The sequence below is a fragment of the Rana temporaria genome, chromosome 4, assembly GCF_905171775.1.
Source record: "Rana temporaria chromosome 4, aRanTem1.1, whole genome shotgun sequence".
NCBI lineage: Eukaryota > Metazoa > Chordata > Amphibia > Anura > Ranidae > Rana > Rana temporaria.
In genome coordinates, this window is record NC_053492.1 from 50,428,692 (window position 1) to 50,440,724 (window position 12,033).

The window sequence follows — 12,033 nt, forward strand, 5'->3', positions numbered from 1 at the left end:
TGAGGCCTGTTCAGAGTGGAACCTGTCCTGTTAAACCACTGTATGGTCTTGGTCACCATGCTGCAGCTCAGTTTCAGGGTCTTGGCAATCTTCTTATAGCCTAGGCCATCTTTATGTAGAGCAACAATTCTTTTTTCAGATCCTCAGCAAATTCTTTGCCATGAGATGCCATGTTGAAACAGAAACAAGAAATTGGTTCTGAATATGTAAGCTGCAATGACAGTGAAGGCTTGCTAAACAGTGCTGAAGGTATGCTAAAGGAACTTAAAAATCAGTCGACCACCATTACTATAGAAGGGACGGACTGCACCTAAATGAGGAGGGTGCAGATCAGCTGGGAGTAAAGATGGCCAAAAAGTTAGAGGGGATTTTTTAAACTAGGCGACTGGGGGGAGGGTCCAGAGGTAGAGATAGTCAGGAACATATTCCAGAGGGTAGTATTGGGGGCATTAATGGTAGGTTGACTAAAGCACATAAACCCAAGGTAAGTATAGTAACAAGTCCTAGTTGCAATCTCGGAACACCCAATAAGAGGATAGTATGCGACCAGTCAAAACTACGTGGCATGTTTACCAATGCCAGGAGCCTGGCGGACAAGATGGGTGAACTAGAGATACTGTTGTACGAGGAGGATTTGGATTTTGTGGGAATTTCAGAGACCTGGTTCAATAGTGGGGATGGGCTATCTGTTTGAGTCGAACATGAGTTAGACTAGAAAATTGTCTGTTTGCCCGTTCACTGAACAGCGAACAATTTGGGGTGTTCGCAGCAAATTTGAAAAGCCACGGAACACCCTTTAAAAGTCTATAGAAGAAATATAAAGTGCTAATTTTAAAGGTCAATATGCAAGTTATTGTCATTAAAAGTGTTTTGGGACTTGGGTCCTGCCCCAGGGGACATGTATCAATGCAAGAAAAAGTTTTAAAGACGGACGTTTGGGAGCAGTGATTTTAATAATGCTTAAATTGAAACAATAAAAGTGAAATATTTATTTTAAATTTCATACCTGGGGGTGTCTATAGTATGCCTGTAAAGTAGCACATGTTTCCTGTATCTAGAACTGTCCCTGCACAAAATGTAATTTCTAAAGGAAAAAGGTCACACAGGAAACATGTGTTACTTTACAGGCATACTATAGACACCCCCCAGGTACGATATTTAAATATTTCACTTTTTTGTTTCACTTTAAGCATTATTAAAATCACTGCTCCCAAACAAACTTCAGTTTTTAACACTTTTTATGACAATAACTTGCGCATATTAACCCTTAAAATTATCACTTTTGATTTTTCATGCTCATGTCCCATAGATTTTAACGGTGTTCAAATGAATTTTTTGCCTGTTCGCATGTTCTGGCGGGGTCCCTATTCAACAGCTCTCATGATTGGCTGGCTGGCAACCATTCAAGGGTATACCCTTTATCGCAGGGATAGAGATGGTAAAAAAGGGGGAGGGGTATGCCTATATATCAAGAATAATGTACAAGTGAATGTGAGAGATGACATCACTAAGGGAGCTAGGGAGGAGGTGGAATCCTTATGGGTAGAGCTCCAAAGGGATGAAGCTAAAAATAATACTAGGAGTATGCTATAGGCCTCCTAACCTGAGGGAGGAGGGGGAGACAGATCTCCTATCATAAGTTGGATTAGCAGCAAGGATGGGAAGTGTTATCATAATGGGGGATTTTAATTATCCAAATATAGACTGGGTGGAGGAAACCACGCATTCATCAAAAGGCTCGCCAGTTTCTAAATGTCTTACAGGACAATTTCATGGTTCAGATAGTAGACGCACCAACTAGAAATAAAGCGTTATTGGATCTACTGATTACCAACAATACAGACCTGATCACTGATGTGAAAATATGGGGCAATTTAGGAAACAGCAATCACAGGCTTCAGAATAAATCACACAAATAGGAACAATTAGGGGAATACAAAGACACTGAATTTCAAAAGACCCAAAGAAGCAAAGGAGAAGGCCTTCAAAAAATACAAGGTTGAGGGAGCATAATCAGCATTCAGATTTTACAAAGAATGCAACAAGAATTGTAAGGGTGCAATTAGGGCAGCTAAGATGGACCATAAAAGACACATAGCGGAGGAGAGCAAAACAAATCCCAAGAAATTCTTTAAGTACGTAAACAGTAGAAAAGGGAGGACAGACCATATTGGCCCCAATAAGAATGAGGAAGGACATCTGTTTACAAAGGATGGGGAGATGGCAAAGGTATTGAATAATGAGCAATGAATAAGCACTTTGTGTGAAACGCGTTTGCTGAACAGTTTGGATTCCTTATGTGTCATGTTTTTTAAACCTTTGACTCTACAATAAACCAACACATTTTTCTTCATCTCTTTTTCTCTGTGTTGCATGAACTTTCCAGGTTGTGGACCTCGGCATGCACCCAGTCTTGTTACCACAGCAGTATCAAGATTTGCAGACAGCCGTGGAGCGGTGTACATTCTACTTAATTTTTCTGTATTCAATCTATTCTTCTCCTCAGTCTTCATGAGGGAATTGGGGGGCTTCAGTAACCAAAACTGCAGTGTTTATCCTTATGACACATCACGGGAAGCACATCCATGGTTAAAGGGGTTGTAAAGGTACAATTTTTTTTCCTAAATAGCTTCCTTTACCTTAGTGCAGTCCTCCTTCACTTACCTCATCCTTCGATTCTACTGGCTTCACAGGTACGTAGGAGGAGGGCACGGGAGAGGATATACCGACCGCGCCTAAACGTCTTTGGCATGGGGGAATCAGAGGTGTATCACATCTTCAGATTCAGCCCTGATGCCATCCTGGAATTAGCCACAACCCTGCAAGATGACATCACCAGCAAGACAGATCGCTCACAAGCAGTGGAGCCACTGGTCAAGGTACTGGCAACACTCCATTTCCTTGCCAGTGGCTCGTTCCAGCGTACAAGTGGAGTTGTGGCTGGAATGGCACAATCCTCCTTTAGCAGATGTGTGCACCAGGTTGTCCCCGCAATCCTCAGACTCATGTCCCACCACATCATCAGACCCACCCATGAGCATCTGCGGCAGAAGGCAATGCGTGATTTCTACAGTATTGCAAGATTCCCACGAACCATGGGGGCCATTGATTGCACACATGTGGCACTACGGCCCCCCCGCGACACAGAGCACATATACCGCAATCGTAAGCATTGGCATTCCATCAACGTGCAGGTGATAGTCGATGCCCAATGCCTTATATGGCACGTCCGTGCCAAACACCCAGGGTCCAGCCACGACAGCTACATATACCGTCAAAGCAACATCCCAACGGAATTCGAACAGAATGTGTACGGAAACAGCTGGCTGGTTGGTGAGTGACATGGGTGTCAGGCATGACTGTCCGACCCCATGATGCAGACATCACGAGGGGCACATACACGACTAACATCCTCTGTCTTTTCCCTTCCAGGTGACTCTGCATATGCACTTGGGCCCCATCTCATGACTCCATTCCGGAATCCCCAAACCAGAGGAGAGCAAAAATACAATGATGCACACACACGTACCCGTGCAGTGGTGGAACGCACCTTTGGCCTCCTGAAGTCCCGTTTCCGATGCCTGGATAAGTCCGGGGGGACCCTGTTGTATTCCCCAAACTTTGTGTGCCAGATCATCGGTGCATGTTGCATGCTGCACAACTTCGCCGTGAGAAAGGGCCTGGAGATTGACATACGTGATGATCTGACCCCCGAACCAGACATTCCCCCCCTAACCGAGGCTACCCCGTCTGCTGAGGGAAGAGCACTCAGGAGATGCCTCACAGTAGGCATCTTTGCACGTTAAACACACACATTCATCATGGCACAAGGAGAATGCACGCATGCACACCACTATAGTTCCTAGCTCACACACACCACATCACATTGAATTAGCCCAAGTCCACCATGCAGGACTTGGGAGCAGCAACGCCACGTCAAGGCTCCAATTATGTCGCTGTCCATTCATACCACATTCACACAGTCCTGGGGATCACTTCTCCCTGACGACCGAGGGTGACACCCCTTTGCCGGCAGGAATGTCACCCCCACATTAAAACACCAGTCACACTGTAGCTTTCACTACTGACCGTGTGCTGGGTCTACCAAAAAAAATAAATACTCATAACCTGAGTTTTCAAAAAACAAAAATAACTCATAACCTGAGTATTAAAAAACAATTAAAAAAAATCAACGGCGCTGTCGTGGCCCACGCCTCGTGCCACGGCCACAGCCCCGGCCCCGGCTCCTCATGGGGGGGAATCAGGAGGAGGAGGAGCATCCCCTGGTCTCTCAATGGCTGGCTGCCTACCCTCTAATGCGGGTGAGGACCGCATTGGTTTCGGCCTGCAGCAGCCTTGACTGCCTCCCCTCCACCTGGATAGCTGCAGTGTTTTCCCTGACAGCCTCTGCCAGGGTGTGGACCTCTTCCACGAGGCCTGCTGTGGTGGCCTGCAGATCCCCCAGGCAGGTGACCACAGCAGCAGAATTGGAGCCAACATCCTGGACAGCTTCAGTCATGGTGACATAGGAGGCCATGCTGTCTGCCATATGCTCCATCTGCACGGCAACCTCACCCAGATGGCCGGTCTGGCGGGCCTGTTCCCTCCTGAGGTGTTCCGGGAGGACGTCAGACACCCCCCTAGTCTTCCTGGTCGCCTTCCTGTGGCCAGAAGAGGCTTGGGGCCGTCGAGAAGGGGGGACCCTTGAGGGGGGAGGAGCCTGAGGGGCTTCCCCTGATGGAGGTCTGACTGGTCCCAGCCAAAGGGGGAGACTCCTCCAAGTAGAGGCAGACCTCGTTGTCACTGGTCACCTCCTCCTCAACCACCTCCTGAGAAGAGGTGTGGCCACTCCCCTCCACCGAAGAGTCACGGCTTGCCAGGGGGTCAGACTCTGACTGATGTCCGGGGGATGGTGTGGACTGGCCACCAGCATCAGATGGCCCAACACCCTCCTGCACATCTGTGGATGACACAAAACATTCACATGTTGGAGGACCCACACACTTGTCACATGTTCCCTTCCACTCCCACACATGCTACACACCAGATAGGAGATAAAACACACTTACCTGTCCTCACAGCATCCTCAATGGAGTCAAAGCCCTCCACTCCCCCCACTTGATGCCTGTGGAGACACTGGGCAACCACCTGCTCATCAGGAGTGAGCGTCAAATTATTTGCTGGTCCCCCTCCAGTGCCACTGGCATGAGCCCTCATCTTTGCCATCTTACCTTTGACCAGGCGACGCAGGCTGTTGATTTTTTTTTGTATGTCATCGGAGGTCCTGGCCTCGTATCCTAAGGCATTAACATCTGCCGCAATCTGCGCTAGGATCTCCGTCTTCCTGGCCTTTGTGGTGTTGGCACTCTCTGCACCATGGAGGTACACATCAAACTGGGACATGGCCCTGATGATCACCTCCTTCTCCTAGCGAGAATAGTTCAGCTTCCTCCTCTTCTCTGAACCTGGAGCAGAAATGACTCAAAACTAGGCATGTGCATTTCGTTTCGTTTCGAATCGAATTTCGGACGAATTTTTCATTATTCGGACATTCGTATGCATACGAACGGCCGAATCACAATATTAACGAATTAACCGAATCCGAACGAACGTCGAAAACCAGCGGACGAAATTCGACGCTAATTCGGAATCAAATTCTATTCGACGCGAATTCGAAAAAAAAAAAAAAAAATTCGAATCGAATTCTAAAAACAATTCGAATTCGAATTCGAAAAAAAATGTGCTATTCACTTTATTCAGAAAGAATTGTCCAATGTTGTCCATGTCCAATCAGCTACTTTCATTTCTCCCAATCAGCTACTTTCATTTCTCATTGTGGGTGGGGCTAGGATCTATCTAAGATAATGCCACATGGCAGGGTTTACCACAGATAGAGAGAGTGTCCTGTCCTCCTGTGTGTGGTGAGGTGTACCTTCCTTTATATTTGCCTTGAATAGACTCTGTCTTAAAATTTATTAATTGACAAGTATTAGTGCTATTGATGTTTTGGAGCGAGAAAGTGGGATAGAGATAGTGGCAGGATTATTTTTATTTTTTTACAATAATTGCAGTCATAAAGTCAGGTAATCATCAGATAGCTGTGTCGTGTGTGAAGTGGTGGAGTAACTGTTTCAGACAGTGTGATTGTCATACCATAGTTGTTTGATTGAGGAGGACAGGCTCTGGCTGTGTTTTTATGATGAAGCCTTCTCAGAGTCAGACTGCTCACACATTGAGCAAAAGCGCTCATGGTACCATCACAAGCAGCAGCACCACCAGTCCAGCAGTAGATAATATCATGCCTGGTACTAGTGTTATTTCTTCTGACCTTGAACAGATGTCCAGCCGAGCTGTTAGAAGGAGGAGAGAAAACAGTCCGAGTTGTCAGCTGAGCAGCCCACCTATTAAGCTAAAAAGAACAATCACTAACAAAATTGGAGGAGCTGCTAATACTGCCAGTGTGCAGAAAAAGAGTAAGCCACCTACTAAGCGCCGTCTGTTTAGTAACCCCATACCCACAAACACAACCACCAGTACAAACATAGCTGTAACAACTTCCAAGTTCTACAGCAAAGGCCGTGCAATGACTGCACACGGTTTATGGCCTGTTAATCCACACAGACAGCCAAAAATGGAGGTCTTACATTTGGAGAATTCTGCTGACATTGCCACAGCAAGCAACAGTACTTCCAATTCTATTGCCAGTGCCACTAACACAACATTTGCTGCAAGCTCTTCCATTTCTGAGAGTATCAGTATATATCCTAATGAGGGAACTCATTTGGGGGAAGTAGACATTCAGCAGCCTGACTATGGACGTGAGTGTAGCAGTAAATCACCCCTACTTTATTCGTCACCGTCACCACAAATGTCACCTCTAATGGACTCTCCATCCTCTCCAATTTTAATATTGGAGTCTCCTGCCCTTGTATCTAAAAGTTATGCTACTGGTGTCACCATTCAGGGTAGGCCTCCAAAGCCTGACATTTCCACCAAGCCCACCATTCCCTCTATCTTTATGCCCCCTGTGGTCAAGTCACAGTCCACAGCAGGGAACATCACGCAAACAGCTGTCCCAGCACAGCAGGTTGCTAAAACCTCAGAAGAGCAATCCTCAGCACCTGCGTCCAGTGGCTCTTCCACTCGCCGTTCCCAAATATGGAACCATTTTGTAGCAAATGGTGATGGTCGCATAGCCAAATGTAAGCTGTGCAGTCGGGAGGTGAGCCGTGGGCAAAAGATAGGACATCTAACAAATGCAGGCATGAATCAGCATATGCGCTCTCACCACAAACCTGTGCTACTAAGGGAGGAACATGGTGTGGCTTCTACTCCATGCACCACTAGGGGAAGTTCAGCTTTGGATGTTGCTATCAGTACTACCCAGGCTAAGGCACAGATTTCTCATGCCACTTCTGTCACAGCATCATCATCATCAAGTCAGATGTCACATACCCGCCATTCCACTTACACACAGGCGACTCTTGAACAAGTTGGTACCTTTCATTCAAAAGTCCTGTCCCGCCAGCAGTCCCGTAAAGTTACCAGATTGATAGCACAGCTCATAGCAGTTGGAGGGGCTCCTTTTAATTTGGTTGAAGGGGAGCCCTTTAAACAACTTATGCAAGCTTTGGCCCCTGGCTACAAAGTACCTTCTCGTACAACATTTAGCCGTACTGTAATACCATCGCTTTACAGCTCATGTGTTGGAGTGTTGAAGGAGGAGCTGGCAAAGGCTCCTGGGCAGTTGGTGCACTTTACTACAGATATATGGAGTGCTCCAAGTGGCCAGCATGCCTTTTTGTCCCTGACGGCACATTGGTGGCAACCTAAGGTGCCGCAAGACATTGCATGTTCTGGGCCAAGAGGCTCAGCCACCTTAGCCAAGCAAGGGCACCGTTCCTTCCTTCTCCATGCTGAGGTCATGGATGAGCAACACACTTCCCACAACATTCTCCAATCTCTGAAGAGGATGGTGGCACAGTGGTTGGGAGAGCAGGCAGGTACTCATGCAGAGATGGGCTTTGTCGTTACAGATGGTGGGGCAAATATGCTTAAAGCTGTAAGGGATGGAAAATATGTGAGTGTGCGCTGCTCAGCCCATTTGCTAAATCTTGTGGTGAAAGATGCCCTTTCTGAGGACAACACATCTGGAAAGCTGGCCACACTACTTGACTCATGTCGCAAGATTGCAGCACACTTTCATCGCAGTGTGAAAGATAGCAATATCCTTAGAAAGGAGCAAAAAAAAACAAGGGCTGAACGAGCACCGCCTCAAAATTGATGTTGTCACGAGATGGAATTCTACTTTGGATATGTTGGAACGCATACTCGAACAGCAGAAGGGACTTCATGCAATGTCAAACGAACATTACATTGGTATTGACAGACCGCTTGCTAGGGAGGATTGGTCAATGATTGCTCAGCTTGTGTCAGTACTCAAGCCTTTCAAGGCTGTCACGGAACAACTGAGCCAAGAAAGTGCCAGCATATCTGAAGTAGTACCACTCGTGACGTATCTAGTAAATAACATCGATGCTCTTCTGTCCTATAAGGAGGTGTTGCCTGGGGGACATGTGCCAGAAGTAATGGCCCTGCTCAAGAGGTGTAAGGTTGAACTAAATAGGCGGCTGAAAAACCTCACAGACTCATGCCCTGAAGTTATGTTGGCCACTCTTTGTGATCCACGGATGAAGGGCAAGATGGCCCTGACATCCAATTCCCTGACCTTCTGGCGAGATAAATTGGTAGAGAGGGTCAGAGAGAAACATTACAAAATCTCCAGGCTTCGACGTGAGGAAGAGGACGAAGAAGCAGAGCTGGAGGAAAATGAATCTGTGTCTCTGTCCAGCAGCCATAGCAATAGTGCAACCACTCCTCAGTCTACCTCTGTTTTAGTTCCGGCACTAGGCAGCGTAGTGGGACCCATCAGACTTCCCTCCCATAAAAAAATTGGTGTGCAGGACATGGTAACTACATACCTTGCAGAGGCCATTTTACCCCCCACCGTAAATCCTTTAGAATTTTGGGATGACAAAAGAGATATTTGGCCAGCTCTCTCTCAAGTAGCCCAGGAACTCCTCTCATGCCCACCAACCAGTGTTCAAAGTGAACGTGTTTTTTCTGTTACTGGGAACATATTGTGCCCCCAACGTTCTCAACTGGCCCCCCAGCTAATGGAAAAACTTGCATTCCTAAAAGTCAATTTGCCCAAGCTGGAATACCCAGTTCTCAGCTATGATACTGAATAAAAGTCAAAAATGTTTTTTCATATTTGTGTTCACTGTGTTACGTTACATTTTTCCTATTATGTTTCCTTACACGTTTTTGAAGGATTAACATAAAGCGTTCTAACACATTTACAGTCTAAACAATGGAGTCTTATGCCACAAAAAAACAATAAAAAGTAAAAAAAAAAAAAAAAAATGTTTTAGTTTTGAATACTTATTACTTACAGTAGGCTGAATAAAGACAATAGTCCATCTAGTTCAACCTTTGTAGGTGTAGTGTACGTGTGTTTATAATTAATTCCCATATCCCTGTATGTGTGTTCTTTAAGGCCCCGTACAGATGACCGAACATGTCTGCTGAAACTGGAATGGTGGACCGTTTTCATCGTACATGTTTGCTCGTCTGTACGAGGCCTAAGATATATACCCAAAACTCTTTTAAAAGTATCCATCATTCTCCCCGCAGCCACCACTGGTTGTGGAAGTGTTCCACATCCTTATTGCCTTGATAGTGAAACCCCCCCTGCAAAGTTTAAGTTTAAAATGCTTCTCCTCTCATTGTATGACTCTGTGTCCTATTACAGTCTATGAGACTTTTTTTTTTTTTCCTATGCTGGGATCCCCATTGAGGTATTTGTAGATCGTTATCATGGCCCCTCCTCTCAATCGTCGCTTCTCCAACGAGAATAAATGTAGTGTTTGCATTAAACCTGCAGTACCAGTACTCTGGTGGTGCAGCTGCACAGATATTGTTCTATGAGGTGAGCGGTTCTCACTTCTAATTTTACATCAGCATGATTGACAACTTAGCAGTGGTGGACTGGTGGTGCTCAATAACTTTTTTTTTTTAAATAAATTAAAAATAACACAGACATCAGAAGTCCATGCATGGGCTAGTAAATAGTTACTGTCTCGACTCCCACTGCTCCCTCCCACTACATCAGAAACAACGTTACTTTGTGTCACCTTGAACTGGACCTGTGGCATTGTGATGACAGCCTGCTGCTATGTGCTGCCATAATGTCAAACAACCACATGACATCACATTAGCTGGCCACAGATTGGGGCACTCCTGAAAATCACACTCCAGTCCATAGCAAGACCGGAAAAGCTTACCCCTCTGGATTCTACCATAAAAGGTAATTAACTTTCTCATTGCCAACTTACTGTCTTGTCAATCATTGAATATACACTTTTTGTTTATTACCACTTTCCTATTTTATCTCTTTCTGTCCACCATTTCCTCTTATGGATCCAGCTCTTTCCCTCGCCAAACACTGTGTCCACTATGTATGTAACACTCTCTTTTCTTCTTCTCACTTTCTCTCAACCATATCCCTTGATGTAGCAAACAAACTATCTCTCTCTCTCGCTTTCCCAGTAAAGTGAAAGTTATCCCTGGCACAGATGTCCAACGATAAAGGCTCTCTGTTAAGGAAAAATGAAAAGGTAATGTAATGTTGTAGATACAGTAAACTTTTAGGGATATTAACCCAAACATTAACTTTTTTGGGTTTAATATTAATGAAGAAAAAAAATGAAGTGTACAGTTTTTTTTTTAAACCTTACTGCATTTTATCTCTGAACTTTAACCCTTAAAATAAATTAGTTGATGAGATTCCTACCTCCGAAATACTCCAGTTTTAATTTCTTTAGCCCCATTGCAATCCAAGAAACCACCTAGTTATTGGGGGACAATCACTGAGAAGGATGACTTTGGAGTAACAGTGATGGACACCAGAGGAGGAGGATTGGGGCCACTCCATGCATTTTTTTTCCATATTAGGTGAAGATTTAATCCATCCATTCACAAATGACTGGCTTAGTATTTTTTTTTTAAGGAGAACAGTCTACTGACACTCTCAGGCCCCGTACACACGTCCGAGGAACTCGACGGGCAAAACTCATCGTTTTGCTCGTCGAGTTCTGTGTGAAGCCGCCAAGGATCTCGGCGAGCCAACTTTCCTCATTGAACAACGAGGAAATAGAGAACATGTTCTCTATTTGGCTCGACGAGGAACTCGTCGGCCGAAAGTGTACACACGGCCGGGTTTCTCGGCAGAATTCAGCTCCGATCGAGTTTCTGGCTGAATTCTGCCGAGAAACTCGGTCGTGTGTACCGGGCCTCAGCCACAAAATAGACAGCAGTATTGTCATTGTTGTCAGGGTTGTAAACTGCAGAAGAACACAAATGTGGTATATCTGCCTAACCAGCAGACTGTAGAGTCCCAGGTAAGTTGGATAATTGCTCCAATTCGGAGCGGTTTGTCATTTCAGCAGAGAACTGGCCCTGAATACTATCAGCATAGTAGCATACTACGTTTTGTTGTACAACAAGAATTGTAAAAATAAATCTTCAAGAGTGCAAAACATTTCTATTCGTTTTAGGTACTTACCAGAATGGGCAGATGATCGACTAGGGCTCGGGAGAGAGAGGAACCCTGGCATGCAGACGATGCACCTGGCCAACAAAGCAAAACGTGAGACTTATAGACAAGACACACTGTCTGCTAGTATGGCAGCTAGGATCAACAGAAAGAAATTCCATATGAGCATCCCTGTAAGAACCACCTAGTAACTGGGGGAAATCACTGAAAAGGATGACTTAGAAGCAACAGTGGTGGGTGGACACCAGAGGAGGAGGATTGGGGGCACTCCATGGATTTTTTTTTACATATCAGGTGAAGATTTAATCCATCCATTCACAAATGACTGGCTTAGTATTTTTTTTTTAAAGGAGAACAGTCTACTAACACTCTCTGCCACTAAATAGACAGCAGTATTGTCATTGTTATCAGGGTTG